The sequence below is a fragment of the Condylura cristata genome, unplaced genomic scaffold (genome assembly GCF_000260355.1).
Source record: "Condylura cristata isolate star-nosed mole 26May11 unplaced genomic scaffold, ConCri1.0 scaffold00017, whole genome shotgun sequence".
Lineage (NCBI taxonomy): Eukaryota > Metazoa > Chordata > Mammalia > Eulipotyphla > Talpidae > Condylura > Condylura cristata.
Window position 1 is genome coordinate 21,165,298 of NW_004567118.1, and position 6,838 is coordinate 21,172,135.

At 43.3% G+C, this 6,838-nt stretch overlaps 1 pseudogene; it reads left to right on the forward strand.

The window, feature by feature from the left end:
• The first annotated feature begins 875 nt into the window (after positions 1 to 875).
• The window catches only part of LOC101628476, a 12,475-nt pseudogene continuing 6,512 nt past the window's right edge, over positions 876 to 6,838 (forward strand).

Here is a 6,838-nt window from a genome sequence, read left to right on the forward strand (position 1 = left end):
GTACCCCAGTTCTGTATGAATAAATAATCTTTTTTAAAAATAAATAAATACAATGACTTCAGCCACATAAAGCCAGCACATAAAACTATACTTTCACTCAAGATATATGTTGGAGCCTCTCTGGTGGCACAAGGGGTTAAATCTCAGCAGATTTTGCGAAGCTATTGGCAGCCACCTTAGCATGAGTTTGATCCCCAGTCAGGCCAGCAGACCTCTCCTGTGTCCTGGCTGCTCCCCGCAGTAGTGTATTTCAATCAATCTACAGTTTCTGTCTGGGGAATCCTCTCTCTCTCTCTCTCTCTCTCTCTCTGACACACACACACACACACACACATCACCCCCACCTCTGGCCCACACTCCAGCTCTTGTATGTATAAATAAATAAAATAAATCTTAAAAAAATAAGATATTTATTGAATGAATTTACTTTCCCCTCTGAAATTGGTCTGTCCCTAACCTCCAAAACACTTTTTCTTCCCATATAACCACTTAAATTATTTTTGCAGAAATGTTTGTCTCCATAAGCCTTCTGTTGCTCTTTACATGGAGTTCCTTGAGATTAGGCACCTTTCTTACTCATTTCTGTGCCCTAATATATTAGGGCCTAGCACAGGATTTGGTAGGTGAAGTCATCTTTGAAGTTGCTGGGTTGGGAGAGTTTAGTCCTTGGGTTCACTCTGGGAAAAGTGTCACCTGAGTCCTCTTTCAGCTGGTGAGTTTCCCAGGTGAGTTTCTCCATGACACAGAGATGTTAGTTATATCCAAAAGGGCAGGTCTATTTATAAAAGGAAGGGAAGAAAGGACACTTATATAGACACAAGTGGGCAGAAAGGGTTGCCCTCAAAAGGGGCAGGCTTACCTAAAGAGAGGCCTGTATGGTCACAGAGAAGCAGCTGGCAGCTTGGCGAGGAGAGCTGCCTCTGCAGAGGGAGGTCATTGAGGAGAAGCACCAGCTGGTACAGGGCAGGCAGGCAGGAGGCTGCTGCTCTGCAGGGGAGAGAGTTGGTGCATAGGCCAGGGGACCAGGTCTGCTGCCCCTGCCAATGCAGAGATTGCACTGATAGAGTCTCCTCTTTGGAAGGGGCTCGCTCCTTTGTGGAGTGGTTTCTTTTTGTTAATTTTTTTTCTTTTATTTTTTAAATAACATAATAGTTTATTTTTACATCATTTTGTGCATTTTTCCATCTCAGTTGTAATTCTTTTTGTTAATTTTGAATAACTATGTAGAATTTGGAAAGGACCAGAGGTTCTCTACTGGCCTTCAACCTCCATATCCTCATCTTTGGCTCTGGGCCCATTATAGTCTAACGCTTGCATCCACACCCCCTGACCTAGAGGTGGCACCTAAGGATTCCGACTTTCTAGAGTGGGCTTCACAACTATGCTAATCATTTCTACCCCCATGTCCAGCTCTCAGCATTGTGTGAGCCAGGTTTCTGGTCTTGTGGTGCCTCCTTTTCCAAGCTTTCTATTATTTTCCTTCATCAGTAGGGATTGATGAAGCAAATTTTAACATGCTTGAAAAATTTCAACCACCATATTTGGTGAGCATCTATCATATGTTATGCTAAGCAGTATCAATACACTGATCAGTAAACAAGCATGATTCTTCTCTCCTGCAGGGCGAGCACATGAAGAACCTAGTAAAAATAAGTAGTGTCTGAAGGATGGAACACGGTTCTCATGGAACAGAGGAAACTGACATCACCTGGGAAAGACAGGGAAGACTTTCTTGAGGAAATGACACAAATGGAGCTCTGAAGAAAGTGGGATTTAATATGGGTGAAGGGATCTTCCTAAGCAAGAGTAATGGAGGAAAATGATAGAAAAGTTGGAAAGGAGGGGCCATGGGACCAGAAACCTGGCTCACACAATGCTGGGTGCTGGAGGTGGGGGTAGAAGTGATGAACATAGCTGTTAAACCTTCTACAGGCCCTGAAAATCCTTAGGCTCCAAGGCACAGTGTCAGATGCCATTAGTGTCCTAGGGCGCAGACCGGGAGGACAAGATGTGGAGATTGAGGGCCATTGTAGAATCTCCCACCCTTGCAAATTCTACATAATTGTCCAAAATCAACAGCAAACAAACCACTCCACAAAAGAATGCATCCACCCAAAGAGAAGCCTGCGCCAGGGCAGTCTCTGCCCTGGCACTGGGCAGCAGTTCTTCTCCTGACTGTGCCAGGTGCTTCCTTCCACCAACCCTCTCCCTCCCGCCAGCCCGAGACTGTACAGGCCTGTGTGTCTCTTCACTGACCTCCCTTACCAGAGGCTGCTTCCTCAAGGCCACCCACCTGTGACCACGCAGGTCTCTCTCAGCAAACCTGTCCCTTTCTCGGGCAGCTGTCCACTTGCATCTATGCAAATGTCCTTTCTTCTTCTCTCCCTTTTATAACTAAACCTGCCCTTTTGGATATAACTAACGTCTCTGTGTTGTGGAGAAGGACTCCTGGGAAACTCACCGGTGCTGTTGAGAGGGGAGCTCTGGTGACACTTTTCCCAGAGTGAACCCAAGGACCTTACACTCTGACCCCAACAACTCCAAAAAACAAATTCCAAAGGACAGCATGTCCTAAGGACCTGATTGTGGAAGGAGTATACTATGTGAGGGACTGAAAGGAGGTGGTGGCAGTTGGAGGGGCGTAGTATGTGATGGGGCTGCAAGGTCCCTGGGACCACATCAAACAAGCTGTGTTAAAGATACTTGATTTCTCCCTGAGCAGATTGGGAACCCACTGAGAGCGTTGAGCAAGCAAGTGGCAAGTCAGATTTGTATTTAGAAAAGATCGTCCGATTTCATATGGATACCTGTAGAGAGACATTTAGGAGCTTATTACAGTCGTTGACATGAAATATAATAGTAATAATCATAACTTGAGACTAGAAATGAAAATACACTAGTGAATTTTTTTTAAAAGATTTATTTATTTATTCATACAGCACTGGGGTACAGGCCAGAGATGCGGAGGGTGAGAGGATTCACCGGAGACAGAGTAGGGAGCAGAACAGGCAGATCGAGGAAGTACACTGCTGAGGGGAGCAGTGGGCGGGTCAGGAGAGGTCTGCTGTGCCATGTGGATCACCTCCAGGGCAGGCGGGGATCGAATTCATGCAGAGGCGGCTTAAGCTTCTTAGTACCGTGTTTTAACCTGCTGCGCCACCAGGGAGGGCCCTACACTAGTGAATTTAAGACAAGTTTAGATGAATGAGTTTAACACTTCTATGATGTAAAAGTCCCTGGAGGCTCTAAGATGGTATTTGGTCTTCAATCTTTGATCTCTTCCAGCATACAAGGCAGATGTTTTGACTTATAGAGACACATTTTCATGGATGTTCATGGATTTTAGCAAAAGCCAAAAATGATGCAGAGAAGTAAAGCACCACAATCTTTCAAAATAGCCATAGGTACCAATCCTACTTTAAAATCTGTTAGCTTACTTAGATTGTTCTCCAAGTATAATCCCCAAACCAGTGGAATCAGCATCATGTAGGAACTTCTCAGAAATGCAAATTCTTTGTCTCCACTCTAGACTCACTTCATCAGAAACTCTGAGGCATGAATTTAACAAGCCTTGCAGGTAATTCTAAAGCATAGTAAAATTCAAGAACCTCTGGTCTATGACATAAAGGAACCAGGATACAAATCACATTCATTTCAAAACAGTTCAGAGTCATTTCCCCTTTTTCTTTTCCTGCTGCAGGAATAACTTTGAATATATTCTAAGTTGTATTTTTTAAGCTAATCATTTGTAAAATCTGGCAATTACTCAATGTTCCTTACAACAAAAGGCAGCCTGAGTGGCGGTGCCACGTTTAATTCCATTCTCTGAGCACTCACATACTTTTGAGTCTAATTTGTGTCAAACCCTGTGCCAGGTTCCAGGAATGTGTCTGTGAACAGACAGAAAATTCTTGCTAATGCGAAGTTCTAATTTGGGGAGTAAGATAAAATAATTGGAAGTACCTCTGAGTCCTGAAGGATGAGAAGAAGTCATTTAAAAGAGATTTGGGGCCCTCCCTGGTGGCGCAGCGGGTTAAAGCACTACACTAAGAAACTAAAGCCACTTTTGCATGAGTTCTATCCCCACCTGCCCCGGAGGCGACCACATGGTGTGGCAGACCTCTCCAGCAAACCTCTCCTGACTGCCCACTGCTCCCCTCAACAGTGTACTTCATTGATCTGCCTGTTCTGCTCCCCACTCTGTCTCTGGTGAAGCCTCTTGCCGCCCCTGAGCCTCTGGCCTGTATCCCAGTTCTGTATGTACAAATAAATTTAAAAAAAAAATAAAAATAAATAAATAAAAAATAAAAGAGATTTGGGAGTAGAGAATTCCAGAGAAAGAGACAAATGTAATGTGCAAAGATCTTACTACCCAAACTAATTTGTGTAACTGAAAAGAAAAAAATGCCAGTGTTGTTAGTACACAGTAACTGAGGAGTATACAAGTGGGTCTCAATTCAGTACTGCTTTTGTATAATGATAGTAATAATCTTTTAAATTTGTCCAGCTCTTTCCATTTACGAGGCATTTTTTTGATCCAGGAGGTGTCTGTAAATACATCATTAAAATATCTTCAACAAGTAAAGTGAAATCCCCAGGAGAGAAAACAGATCCTGGAATAAATACTTTTTACAATTTCATTTTTATTTGGAGACTCAGGAGAGTCCAGGGCAGCTGACAGAGCTAAACATGTGACCTAGTTGAAACCACTCTCACCTTCCAGCACCACCCCCCTCAGCCACTGGGGGAAACAAGTCAAGCTGACCCAATTAAAGTGAAGCACAGGGCTTCTGGTGCATGCTTTTCCCTGCGAGGATGAACAAAGAAGCCCACAGACTAAGGGGCTCCTAGTGGTCACCCTAGAACGGAGGGAAACAGGGTTTGGTGTGATGTAATGTTTCAAACTACAGAAGAGAAAGAAATCAATTCTATAACCACTGAATCAATGAATCCAGTCTTACTTGAAGCAATCCTGTCTTCTTTCGACCAAAAAAATAATAATAAAATATAGGGTTCCACAAATTCCCTTTGCTGTCTACAGCTTTACTGCTCACGCTTGCATAGTTTTTCCTCTTGGTTGGAGTTGTAAACATGCCAATACGGCACTTAACAAGCATTGTCTCAACAACGCTTCACCGTGTCACAGGACAGAGGATCCTGGAGGTCCCTCAGTTTTGACTTCACCCTCCAATAACCCGGATGGTTAAGTCAGGAGTGAGTCGGCTGTGGCCACTGCTCCCCCTGCTGGGAACCAGAGGGATGAACCAAGGTAGCTTTTGAGGCCCTCTGGTCACCAAGGTAGATCTTGAGGACGCGGAAGATACCAGTGAGGGCTGACAAAGAGTCAGCATTTTTTGATAAGCAAAAAAGCAAGGAAAGAGAGCTCCAGGTAAATCTCTCTGGGTAAACTGTCAGGGTGTGGGGTCTACATAGGTTTTAGGGCTGGGATTTGAGAATAAAGCGATTAAAATTTATTGGCCGAGAAAGTAAGGAAAAGTGGACTTGGCCAAAGTCCATTTCTTGTTGCTAATTATGGGCTCCTATCAACTACAACTTGGTGGTTGTACAGGGATTGTGAACATCTCCTGGGGGTTGTGAGCTGGTCATACCTGTGGCTCCAGTTTGCTGTGGTCTGGTCTCTGAGTCTGCAGCTGCCTTCTCATGCAGGGTCTATAACTCTTTTCTCTTACAACAGCCAGGTGACTCAACAAGCTATAAAGAGATAGCTCAGGAATGCACAGGCTGGGGGCAAATGAAAACAAACAAAGCTTTAGTAAGGTTTATTTAACCCTTTGTTTGATTAGCCCATGGAAACAGCAAAATTTTGTCTGTCCCTCTGTCTCTGTCCCAGAACCTGTACCTACCTCAAAAATCAATTTCACAGGATTCATGGGATTAATTCCAAACAGAGAAATTTTCCCCTTAACTCCCACTCCTTTGGAAGTTTAAATGACTATGTGACTTCAGAGTTCCCTGGTGGTAGTTGCTGGGGTGTCTTGCAATCATAAGGCCTATCCAGCCACAATTAGGCTCCAGCTGTGGTGCTTGCCACAGTGGCAAGTGCCCCAGATATTTCTAAATATTGTTGAGATAGGCTAAGACCTACCCAAAGCAGCTGAATTATATGGTCATTCTTTTTCTTTTGTCTTTCACCTTGACATATTTAGCAGTTCATCCTTGAATAACACTGATTGGAACTGCCTGGTTACACTTGAATGTGGATTTTTTTTTGTAAACAGACAGCACAAATTTACAGTATCAATATAATACAGCACTACAAATATATTTTCTCTATCTTATGGTTTTCTTTACGTTTTTTAGAATCCTTATGATTTTCTTGGTAACATTTTCTCTACCTTACTTTACTGTAAGAATACAACATATCAAACATACCAAATATGGATTGATCAACTTTGTGTTAATAAGCAAGGTTTCTGGTCAACAGCAGATTATTAGTAGCTATGTTTTGAAATGAATTAAAAAGTATAAACTGCTTAGGGAGTCTGCTCCCTTAACCCCCCTGTTATATATGTGTTGACAGTATAATTTAAAAAATCTTGATCATCTTTTAATTGCCTAAGCATCATTCATATCCCCTCATCCCTTTCCTTTTTAACCTCAGAGCCCTCAGGATGTATATTAACATCCACTAGTTGTTGTTTTTTTTTTTAAGATTTATTTATTCGTACAGAATAGGGGTACAGGCCAGAGATGCGGATGGTGAGAGGATTCACCAGAGACAGAGTGGAGCAGAACAGGCAGATTGACGAAGTACACTGCTGAGGGAAGCAGCGGGCGGGTCAGGAGAGGTCTGCCACGCCATGTGGTCACCTCCGGG